Here is a 12,817-nt window from a genome sequence, read left to right on the forward strand (position 1 = left end):
CACTCTGGCAGAAAGCTGTGGACCAGATGCTGTAAGGCTGTCCAGGTACACAGTGTTACCTTGATGACATCATCGTTATTGGTGAGGATGACAAGAAACACCTCCTAAATCTCAGGGCAGTGTTAAAAAGTTTAGAAACATAGAAACATAGAAACATAGAAAATAGGTGCAGGAGTAGGCCATTCGGCCCTTTGAGCCTGCACCACCATTCAGTATGATCATGGCTGATCATCCAACTCAGAACCCTGTACCTGTTTTCTCTCCATACCCCCTGATCCCTTTAACCACAAGGGCCATATCTAACTTCCTCTTAAATATAGCCAATGAACTGGCCTCAACTGTTTCCTGTGGCAGAGAATTCCACAGATTCACCACTCTCTGTGTGAAGAAGTTTCTCCTCATCTCGGTCCTAAAAGGCTTCCCCTTTATCCTTAAACTGTGACCCCTCATTCTGGACTTCCCCAACATTGGAAACAATCTTCCTGCATCTAGCCTGTCCAATCCCTTTAGAATTTTATACGTTTCAATAACATCCCCCCCCCCCCCCAATCTTCTAAATTCCAGTGAGTATAAGCCTAGTTGATCCAGTCTTTCTTCATATGAAAGTCCTGTCATCCCAGGAATCAATCTAGTGAACCTTGTCTGTACTCCCTCTATGGCAAGAATATCTTTCCTCAGATTAGGGGACCAAAACTGCACACAATATTCTAGGTGCGGTCTCAATTCCCTTCTCCTGTACTCAAATCCTTTTGCTATGAATGCCAACACACTATTTGCCTTTTTCACTGCCTGCTGTACCTGCATGCCCACCTTCAATGACTGGTGTACAATGACACCCAGGTCTCGTTGCATCTCCCCTTTTCCTAATCGGCCACTGTTCAGATAATAATCTGTTTTCCTGTTCTTGCAACCAAAGTGGATAACCTCACATTTATCCACATTAAATTGCATCTGCCATGAATTTGCCCACTCACCTAACCTATCCAAGTCACACTGCATCCTCCTAGCATCCTCCTCACAGCTAACACCGCCACCCAGCTTCGTGTCATCCGCAAACTTGGAGATGCTACATTTAATTCCCTCGTCTAAATCATTAATATAAATTGTAAACAACTGGGGTCCCAGCACTGAGCCTTGCGGTACCCCACTAGTCACTGCCTGCCATTCTGAAAAGGTCCCGTTTACTCCCACTCTTTGCTTCCTGTCTGCCAACCAATTCTCTATCCACATCAATACCATACTCCCAATACCATGTGCTTTAAGTTTGCACACTAATCTCTTGTGTGGGACCTTGTCAAAAGCCTTTTGAAAATCTAAATATACCACATCCACTGGCTCTCCCCTATCCACTCTACTAGTTACATCTTCAAAAAATTCTATAAGATTCGTCAGACATGATTTTCCTTTCACAAATCCATGCTGACTTTGTCCGATGATTTCACCTCTTTCCAAATGTGCTGTTATCACATCTTTGATAACCGACTCTAGCATTTTCCCCACCACCGATGTCAGACTAACAGGTCTATAATTCCCCGGTTTCTCTCTCCTTCCTTTTTTAAAAAGTGGGGTTACATTAGCCACCCTCCAATCCTCAGGAACTAATCCAGAATCTAAGGAGTTTTGAAAAATTATCACTAATGCATGCACTATTTCTTGGGCTACTTCCTTAAGCACTCTGGGATGTAGACCATCTGGCCCTGGGGATTTATCTGCCTTTAATCCCTTCAATTTACCTAACACCACTTCCCTACTAACATGTACTTCACTCAGTATCTCCATCTCACTAGACCCTCGGTCCCTTACTATTTCCGGAAGATTATTTATGTTCTCCTGAGTGAAGACAGAACCAAAGTAATTATTCAATTGGTCTGCCATGTCTTTGTTCCCTATGATCAATTCACCTGTTTCTGACTGTAAAGGACCTACATTTGTCTTGACCAATCTTTTTCTTTTCACGTATCTATAAAAGCTTTTACAGTCAGTTTTTATGTTCCCTGCCAGCTTTCTCTCATAATCTTTTTTCTCTTTCCTAATTAAGCCCTTTGTCCTCCTCTGTTGGTCTCTGAATTTCTCCCAGTCCTCAGGTGTGCCGCTTTTTTTTGCTAATTTATATGTTTCTTCTTTGGACTTGATACTATCCCTAATTTCCCTTGTCAGGCACGGGTGCACTACCTTCCCTGGTTTATTCTTTTGCCAAACTGGGATGAACAATTGTGTAGTTCATCCATGCGATCTTTAAATGCTTGCCATTGCATATCCACCGTCAACCCTTTAAGTATCATTTGCCAGTCTATCTTAGCTAATTCATGTCTCATACCTTCAAAGTTACCCTTCTTTAAGTTCAGAACCTTTGTTTCTGAATTAACTATGTCACTGTCCATCATAATGAAGAATTCCACCATATTATGGTCACTCTTACCCAAGGGGCCTCGCACGACAAGATTGCTAACTAGCCCTTCCTCATTGCTCACTACCCAATCTAGAATGGCCTGCTCTTTAGTTGGTTCCTCGACATGTTGGTTCAGGAAACCATCCCGCATACATTCCAAGAAATCCTCTTCCTCAGCACCCTTACCAATTTGGTTCACCCAATCTATATGTAGATTGAAGTCACCCATTATAACTACTGTTCCTTTATTGCACGCATTTCTAATTTCCTGTTTAATGCCATCCCCAACCTCACTACTACTATTAGGTGGCCTGTACACAACTCCCACCAGCGTTTTTTTTCCCCTTAGTGTTATGCAGCTCTACCCATATCGATTCCACATCCTCCAGGCTAATGTCCTTCCTTTCTATTGCGTTAATCTCCTCTCTAACCAGCAATGCTACCCCACCTCCTTTTCTTTCCTGTCTATCCCTCCTGAATATTGAATATCCCTGGATGTTGAGCTCCCATCCTTGGTCACCCTGGAGCCATGTCTCTGTGATCCCAACTATATCATATTCATTAATAACTATCTGCACATTCAATTCATCCACCTTGTTACGAATGCTCCTCGCATTGACACACAAAGCCTTCAGGCTTGTTTTTACAACGCTCTTAGCCCTTATATAATTATGTTGAAAAGTGGCTCTTTTTGCTTTTTGCCCTGGATTTGCCTGCCTGCCACTTTTATTTTCACCTTACTACTTTTTGCTTCTACCCTCATTTTCTACCCTCATTTACTCTCTGTACTTGTTCCCATCCCCCTGCCACATTAGTTTAAAGCCTCCTCAACAGCAGTAGCAAACGCTCCCCCTAGGACATTGGTTCCAATCCAGCCCAGGTGCAGACCGTCCTGTTTATACCGGTCCCACCTCCCCCAGAACTGGTTCCAATGCCCCAGAAATTTGAATCCCTCCCCTTTGCACCATTTTTCAAGCCACGTATTCATCTGAAATATCCTCCTATTTCTACTCTGACTAGCACGTGGCACTGGTAGTAATCCAGAGATTATTACCTTTGTCGTCCTACTTTTTAGTTTATCTCCTAACTCCCTAAATTCACCTCGTAGGGCTTCATCCCGTTTTTTACCTATATCGTTGGTACCTATGTGCACCACGACCACTGGCTGTTCACCCTCCCATTCCAGAATGTCCTGCAGCCGCTCAGAGACATCCTTGACCCTTGCACCAGGGAGGCAACATACCATCCTGGAGTCTCGTTTGCGGCCGCAGAAATGCCTATCTATTCCCCTTACAATCGAATCCCCTATCACTATAGCTCTCCCACTCCTTTTCCTTCCTTCCTGTGCCACAGAGCCACCCATGGTGCAATGAACTCGGCTGCTACTGCCTTCCCCTGATGAGACATCTCCCCCAACAGTATCCAAAACAGTACATCTGTTTAGGAGGGAGATAACCTCAGGGGACTCCTGCACTATCTGCCTACTGCTACGCTGTCTAGTGGCCACCCCTTCCCTTTCTGCCTGTGTAGCCTTTACCTGCGGTGTGGCCAACTCACTGAACATGCTATTCACGACTTTCTCAGCATTGCGGATGCTTCAGTATGAATCCAATCGCAGGTTCAGCCGCTCAATGCGGTCTGCCAGAAGCTGCAGTTGGACACACTTACTGCACACATAGTCGTCAGGGACACTGGAAGTATCCCTGATTTCCCACATGCTGCAGGATGAACAAACCATGGGGCTGATCTCAGCTGTCATGACCTACCCAATACTTGCCTCAACTTTTGAAACTTTCTTCTTTACCTAGTAATTCTTTACCTACCTTTAGAAGATTATGGCGACTAAGCATGACACGACAAGTGTAGATTCTTTAAACCAAGTATCATTTATGGTGGTCACAGCGCAAGAATTACTCAAGAGTCCTGAGAAAATCCAAGGCCAAAGGACATGGCACAGATGTGGTCCTTCTTAGGTTTTGTCAGTTACTGTAACAGGTTCCTGCCAAACCTGGCTATTGTGTTCTATCCCTTGAACTCATTATTACAGATTGGGAAGAAATGGCAGTGGTCAAAGCAGTGTGAGGTGGCTTTCCAAAAGGGAAAGGAAATGGTGACATCAGACACTGTAGTCACACATTATGATCCACATCACCCAGTGAAGCTTGACTTGGTCGCCTTGGCTTATGGCATAGGTGAAGTCAGGTCACATATGAGTGATGGAAGTGAACTCCTATAGCCTTTGCATTACATGCCCTTCCCACTGCAGAGGGAAATTACACACAGATTGTCAGAGGATATTTGAGACATTTGAGGTGTAAACCATTTCAACCAGTACTTGTACGGGAGAGAGTTTACCCTCATTACTGATCATCAATCACTATTTTCAATCAACAGTAGTGTTCTACCTAGAGCAAAAGCACAGATCAGCTCTGTTTCTTGGAGGACACAATTACAAGGCTGAATTCAAGAGGATAATTAATCATGAGAAAGCTGATGGTTTGTCCAGTTTACCCTTGAAAAAGGAAATATCTGAAAAATTTACAAAAGAGTATTCTCCCTAATGCAGATCGAAAGTCCCTCTATTATGGCAGAGATGATCCAAAGGGAAACCGGAAAAGACCCCACACTGTTTCAGGTCTACATGGCAACCCATAGCCAGAATGTGCAACAGAAATTCCAGGCCCCCTGTTTTTACCTGTGCTGGGATGAACTTCCCCTTGATAGGGGGCTTGTCTTATGTGGGGATTGAGAGTTGTTGTACCGTCCAAGCGGAGAGCTAAACTGTTGGAGGATCTACATGCCAGTCATCTAAGTGTGGTCAAAATGAAAGCATTGTTTCAAAGCTTTGTCTGGTGGTCTGGGATAGATCAGCAGATCGAGCAGTTTGCCATGCACTGTTTGGGTTGCCAACACGTCCAGAAGATGCCAAGGGCAGCACCTCTCCATTCCTGGGAAAGGCCAGCATTGCCTTGGCAGAGGATTCATGTGGATTTTGCCAGACCATTCATGGGCACAAATTTCTTGGTAGTAGTGGATGCAGCTACAAAGTGGCCAGAACTGTTCCCAATAGTCTCCACCACAGCCTCGCACACTGTTAATGTGTTGAGAAGCCTCTTCTCATGGATTGATGTTCCAGATCACTGAGTCAGTGACAATGACCACAGTTCATTGTGTAACAGTATCAGTCATTCCTGAAAATAAATGGAATAGGATGTAGGACGTGGCCTATCAGCAGTGCCAACAGAGCTTTACCAAGAGGGATTTCTCGCAGGTCGACGGCAGTTATTTAAAAAAAGAGCTTCGAGAGCATTTGTCCATTGTACGTGGCCTATCAGCAGCGTCAACAGAGCCATTGTCAGGGTGGCCATTATCGGGAAGAGGCCAGTAGTGAGAGTAGGAGCGACAGGCTTTGGCTCAAACCAGGCTTCGGCTTGGAGGAGGCGTTGACTCTGTGTAAAGCTTCTGTTAAGATTTCCTTTTTGTTTTTTTCCCCCTCTCTTACTGTATCATTTAAATGGCTGTGGTGTGCCCTTCATGCCGGATGTTGGAGAACTGGGAGACCCAGAGTCTCCTGGGGAACTACATCTGCGTGAAGTGCATCCGGCTGCAGCTCCTTGAAGACCATGTTGGGGATCTGGAGCAGCAGCTGGATGAGCTTCGGCTTGTACAGGGGAGTGAGGAGATAATTGATCAAAGTTACAGTGAAGTAGTCACCCTGAAGTGGCAGGAGACGAGTAGCTGGGTGACCGTCAGGAGAAATGGAAATAGGCAGTTAGAGCAGAGCACCCCTGTGGCCATTCCCCTCAAAAACAAGTATACCTCTTTGGATACTTTTGTGGGGGACGACCTTCCCGGGAGAATGCCATAGCGACTGGGTTACAGGCACAGAGAGAGGAGTTGGCCAAATTAAATTGGAAGGAGCTGCTGGCAGGGATGTCAGCAGAGCAGCAATGGTGTGAGTTTCTGGGAAAAATGAGGAAGGTGCAGGACATGTGTATTCCAAAAATGAAGAAATGCTCAAATGGTAAAATAGTACAAGCTTGGCTGACAAGGGAAGTCAAAGCTATTGTAAAAGCAAAAGAAAGGGCATAAAAGAAAGCAAAAATTAGTAGGAAATAGAGGATTGGGAAGTTTTTAAAAACCTACAAAGAGCAACTAAAAATCATTAAAAAAGAAAAGATGAAATATGAAAGTGAGCTAGCAAATAATATCAAAGTGGATAGTAAAAGTTTTTTCAAGTATGTTAAAAATATAAGAGAAATGAGAGTGGATATAGGACCGCTAGAAAATGAGGCAGGAGAAATAATAATGAGGGACAAGGAGATGAATTGAGTTGACTTTATTTCTTGCATCCTTCACATACCTAAGTAAAAATCTATACATTACATCTCCATCTAAATGAGCAATGTGTAATCATAGTAATTTATAATAAATAGAACAGCCAATGTAACATAGAATACTCTCAAATCAGCATGAGTTAATCAGTCTGATGGCCTGGTGGAAGAAGCTGTCCTGGAGCCTGTTGGTCCTGGTTTTTAGGCTGTGGTACTGTTTTCTGGAAGGTAGCAGCTGGAATAGATTGTGATTGGGTCACTTGGGTCCCCAATGATCCCACGGGCCCTATTTATACACCTGTCCTTGTAAGTGTCATGAATCATGGGAAGTTCACAACTACAGATGCACTGGGCTGTCTACACCACTCTCTGCAGAGTCCCGCAAATAAGGGAGCTACAGTTCCCATACCAGGCAGTGATGCAGCCAATCAGGATGCTCTCAATTGTGCCCCTATAGAAATTTCTTAGGATTCAGGGGCCCATACCAAACTTCCTCAATTGTCTGAGGTGAAAGAGACACTGTGTGCCTTTTTCACCACACAGCTGGTGTGTACAGACCATGTGAGGTCCTCAGTGATGTGGATGCCGAGGAGCTTAAAGCTGTTTATGCTCTTAACCCCAGATCTATTGATGTCAATAGGGGTTAGTCCATCTCCATTCCTCCTGTAATCCACAACCAGCTCCTTTGTTTTTGTGACATTGAGCATTGAGGGAGGGGTTGTTTTCTTGACACCACTGTATCTGAGAGATGACTTCTTCCCTGTAGACCACCTAGTTATTGTTTGAGATAAGGCCAATCAATGTAGTATCATCAGCAAATTTAAAAAGCAGAATAGCGCTTTGGGTGGCTACACAGTCATGGGTATACAGGGAGTAAAGGATGGGGCTTAGTACATGGCCCTGAGGGGCTCCTGTATTGAAAGACAGAGGGGTGGAGGTGAGGGAGCCCACTCTTACTACGTGTCAGCAATCTGACAGGAAGTGTCAATATGGATGCTCAACTAAATGAGTATTTTGCCTCAGTTTTCACTGTGCAAGACACTAGCAGTATGCCTAATGTTGTAGAGTATGAAGGAAGAGAAGTGGGTGCAGTTACTATTACAAGAAAGAAGGTGCTCAAAAAGCTGAAAGACCTAAAGGTACATAAGTCACCTGCCCACCAGATGAACTGCACCCTAGGGTTCTGAAAGAAATTGTGGTGGCATTAGAAATGATCTCTCAAAAATCATTGGACTCTGGCATGGTGCTAGAGGACTGGAAAACTGCAAATGTTACTTCACTTTTTAAGAAAGGAGAAAGGCAGCAGAAAGGAAATTATAGACCAGTTAGCCTGACCTCAGTGAATGGGAAGATGTTAGAGTCAATTGTTAAGGATGAGGTGATGGAGTACTTGGTGACACAGGACAAGACAGTACAAAGTCAGCATGGTTTCCTTCAGGGAAAACCCTGCCTGATGAACCTGTTGGAATTCTTTGAGGAGATTACAAGTAGGATAGATAAAGGGGATGCAGTGGATGTTGCACCTTTGATAAGGTGCCACACATGAGGCTACTTACCAAGTTAAGAGCCTATAGTATTACAGGAAAGTTACTAACATGGTTAGAGCATTGGTTGATTAGTAGGAGGCAATGAGTGAGAATAAAAGGATCCTTTCCCGGTTGGCTGCCAGAGAGTAGTGGTGTTCCGCAGGAGTCTGTGTTGGGACCACTTCTTTTTATGCTGTATATAAATGATTTAGATGATGGAATAGTTGGCTGTGTTGCCAAGTTTGCAGATGATATGAAAATTGGTGGAGGGGCAGGTAGTGTTGAGGAAACAGGATGTAGGAGGACTTAGACTAGGAGAATGGGCAATAAAGTGGCAAATGAAATACAATGTTGGAAAATACATGGTCATGCACTTTGGTAGTAGAAATAAACGTGTGGACTATTTTCTAAATGGGGAGAAAATCCAGGAATCTGAGATACAGAGGGAATTGGGAGTCCTTGTGTAGGACATCCTGAAGGTTAGCTTGCAGGTTGAGTCAGTGGTAAGGTAGGCAAACTCCTTGTTAGTATTCATTTCAAGAGGTCGAGAATACTAGAGTAAGGATATGATGCTGAGGCTTTATAAGGCACAGGTGAGGCCTCACCTTGAGTATTGTGAACAGTTTTGGGCCTCTCATCTTAGAAAAGATGTGCTGGCATTGGAGAGGGTCCAGAGGAGTTTCACAAGCGTGATTCCAGGAATGAAAGGGTTATCATACGAGGAACGTTTGATGGCTCTGGGTCTGTACTCACTGGAATTCAGAAAAATGAGGGGAGGATCTCATTGCTTTTGAATGTTGAAAGGCCTAGACAGAGTAGATGTGGTTAGGATGTTTCCCATGATGGGGGAGTCTAGGACAAGAGGGCACAGCCTCAGGATAGAAGGGCATCCATTTAAAACAGAGATGTGGAGAAATTTCTTTACTCAATGGGTGGTGAATTTGTGGAATTTGTTGCCACATGCAGCTGGGGAGGCCAGGACGTTGGCTGTATTTAAGGCAAAGATTTTTAGGTTCTTGATTGGGCATGGCATCAAAGGTTACGGGGAGAAGGCCAGGAACTGGGGTTGTGGAGGAGATAGAAAAAAGGATCAGCCATGAGTGGATGGCAGTGCAAACTCGATGGGCCAGATGGGTAATTCTACTCCTATGTCAAATGGTCTTATATTACATCTGCACTGTACCACCCAGCTACAAATGGTTTGGCAGAAAGATTTGTCCAGTGTCTAAAGAACGCACTGTGAACAATGTCAGCAGAACACACTATAATAACAGTGACCCGGAAGCCAGACAATTTCCTCCTTGCATATCACAATGCAGCACACTCCACAACCAACAACTCACCAGCTCTGCTCTTCCTCTGTCATTCCTTGCGCTCAAGCTTGAATCTCCTCAAACCCAACCTCAGAAGGAATATGCAGGGCAAACTGAGGCTCCTCAAACAAGGAGGTTGGATGTTTCACTCCTGGACAAGCAGTCCTGATGAGGGACTACAGAGATGATCAAAAGTGGGTACTTGGAAAGATTAAGGATAGAACTGGACCACTCTCCTATAGAGTGGAGATTGTGTCTGATGCCATCTGGAGATGACACATCATTCTCCTTCCTGCTTTCCTTATCCATCATCAACATGATCCTAATGCAAAATACTACAATTGTTGAACATCTGTAATAGAAGTCAAAAGTATTCAGCAGATCTGGCGGCATCTTTCTGAACTGGAGAGAATGTTAGACAGAGAGAGGGAGTGCCTCTGTGAGCTGGGGAGATTGTCATGGTGAGAGATTGTCTCTGCCAACTGTAGATACGGTTAAAGAGGTTAAAGATGGCGGCACGATGCAGCTTGCAGCGGCCACTCCGGAGCTGATATCTGTTATTTGTTAAGGGGGGTGCCGTGCACAATCCTAATCTGATGAAAAACGGACGTGGGAGCACGGAGGAACATCTGGAAATCTCCAGGAAGGCCCCCTTCTTTGCTGCTGCTGCTGTGAGGTCTGGGTCTCTGCTGAGAAGAATAGGTCCCCAGTCCTCGGGGTCGCATTGCCGGTGGCCGTTGGCAGGGGCGTCTTAATACGCTCGGCAGAGGATGGTGCTCGGAGAAGCTGTGCCAGAGGGGATGGTCAGAGGCTCGGAGGTTGAACGGACTTGGAGTCCGCTGCGGTCAGGGCGCTTTCACTGTGTGCTGTGTCTGCGAGGCTGGGTTCGACGGAGCTTTCATTGTGTGCTGCATCTGCGAGGCTGAATCCGGTGGCCCGTGGAAGTCTATAGCGGGGGTATTCCCTTCTGCTGCCTGCATGGGATGACAAGTCTATCGGGACCCTGAGGACTTGTGGAAACTGTGTGGTGGTTTCTTTCGAACTTACAGTCTTTTAACATCTTTGGACTATTTTTACTGTACCCATGGTCTGTTTTTTTAATCAATTATGCTATTGTTTGCACTGTTGTACCTATATGTTGTAACTATGTGGTTTTGTGCAGGTCTTGTAGCTTTAGTTTTTGGTCTTGTTCTGTCTGGTGGAATTGGAGCTCCTTTCCGGGGAATGCGCTAAGATGGTAGCGCGATATTAATACGCAGCAGCCTCTCCGGACTCTGGATTGGGGATTGCCAAATGTTATGTGGATTTTCTGGTGTAGTCTGTTTTGTCATGTGCTTTTGTGATATCATTCTGGAGGTACGTTGTCTCATTTTTAAAACTGCATTACATTTGTGGTTTCTAAATGACAATAAACTGAATCTGAACCTGAATCTGAGAAGGAGCATCTCCATAAGCTCGGGATGTGGTTAGAAAGAGGTTGGGTTGTTGTTCTGCTGATCACACGAATGGTCCAAGAAGTTGACTGCCCAGTGCACAATACCAGGGGTGTCAAACTCATTTTAGGTCACGGGCCGGATTGAGCAAAATGCAGCTTCATGCGGGCCGGATCAGTCGGACGCGTGCGAACGCAGCTTTCGTTGCCTCCGTTTTTTCAGCCTGCTCTCATGTGTCTCAGTCTCTGCTATAACTACAAAGTGTTTCACTTTACAAATTCCGTTTCTTATGAAGAAGACTGCCGAATAAACACTAAAAACCCTGAAAACCTGGTACCTGAATAAACTCAGCATTAGCCATATCATACGCCATAGGCGCTTCGATTACTGGGGCCAGCTTTAATAGTAATTAGATATTATCTCGTGGGCCAAAGGTAATTCCACCGTGGGCCGGATTTGGCCCGCGGGCCTTGAGTTTGACATATATGACTTATACCATCCAACTGAGAATGTGCTTCCCATTGAGTTGTACAAACCCACAGGAAAAAGCCAGCACAGGTTTCATGGACAACCAGAATAATTGGTCCAGAGTTCTCTTGTGTCTACAGAGAACTAAAAGAGTAAGATGAATGAGGATCTCAAAATATTAATACCAGTAAAATATTAGTAATGCAGAGGTTAATGGGGCTGAAAGACAGTAAGAACCTGATTACCTGCATCTGGAGCTTAAATGGATGGATGTCATGGATATTGAATCCCAAAAGTTCCCCTCAGTTGGAAGGTACCAACGTAGCCTCACTCTTTGAGAAAGGAGGGAAAAAGGAAACAGTGAACTTATATATATAGATTAGTTAGATTAGCATCAGTTAGATTAGTATGAAAAATGGCTAAAATCAAGTATTAAGGAAGGAGTAACATGGCACTTAGAAATAATAATTAGTTAATGGCTTGAAAATAGAATAAGAGTAAATAAGTAAGTTTTGATTTGAGTGGTTGTGATATGGGATATCAAAGATATTGATAATTTTGATGAAGAAATCAATTATAATGTATCCATGTTTATTAATGATACAAAGTTATTTGGCAGTATAAGCTACAAAAAGGATGGAAAAGAGGTGTGTTGAGGGGGAGGGGCTGGAAATGGACAAGTTCTATGAATGCCAGGACATAGCAGGTGAAATGTAATGTGGAAAACCGGGAAATGGACAACTTTGGTCGAAAGAAGGAATTTTGTTTAGACAATGAAACGTCGAAAGGGGTGGGTTTTTCGAGTAAATGGTCCTTGTTCACAAATCTCTGAAAGTTAACAAGCAAGTACAATGGACAGTTAGGAAGGCAACTGTTTTTGCAACATCTTACTGTTATTAGATAGGATCCTGATGAGTCCACTTCTGGAATATGGTCCACAGTTCCGGATTCTCTACCTAATCATTGACAAAGTGCAGCTAAGGTTCACAAAATTGTTTCTTGAAATGGTGGATAGTCACCTGAGAGGGAATTAAATTCATTGAGCCTATATGCCCTTTGTTTCTGAAATTATTTTTAAATATCTCCTTACATTGTTGGTCGACCCAAGCTGACTTCAATAAAATGAGGTCCTTAGTACACAGTCCCAAATGGAATTAAATGAAATTAAAGACAGTCTCTGACTCAAGAGCAAGAATGCAGTTTACTTTTTAATCACTGGTTGATAAACATACAGTCCAACAAAGTACTGACCTGTTCAAATACAAAATGCACTGAATGACAAAACTTGGCTTGTGAGGTAGCCAATAAATCTATGGCACAATTTAAACCATAATGAAGTCTTTTAAAGTGCTTG

The 12,817-nt window shown here is 43.9% G+C and overlaps 1 protein-coding gene across 3 annotated transcripts in view; it reads left to right on the plus strand.

Moving 5' to 3' along the window:
- Positions 1-12,817, plus strand: part of bicd1a (bicaudal D homolog 1a) — a 227,564-nt gene that overhangs the window by 138,406 nt on the left and 76,341 nt on the right. The gene's annotated exons all lie outside the window — the stretch shown is intronic.

This window comes from Hemitrygon akajei, chromosome 10 (genome assembly GCF_048418815.1).
Source record: "Hemitrygon akajei chromosome 10, sHemAka1.3, whole genome shotgun sequence".
Taxonomy (NCBI): Eukaryota; Metazoa; Chordata; class Chondrichthyes; order Myliobatiformes; family Dasyatidae; genus Hemitrygon; species Hemitrygon akajei.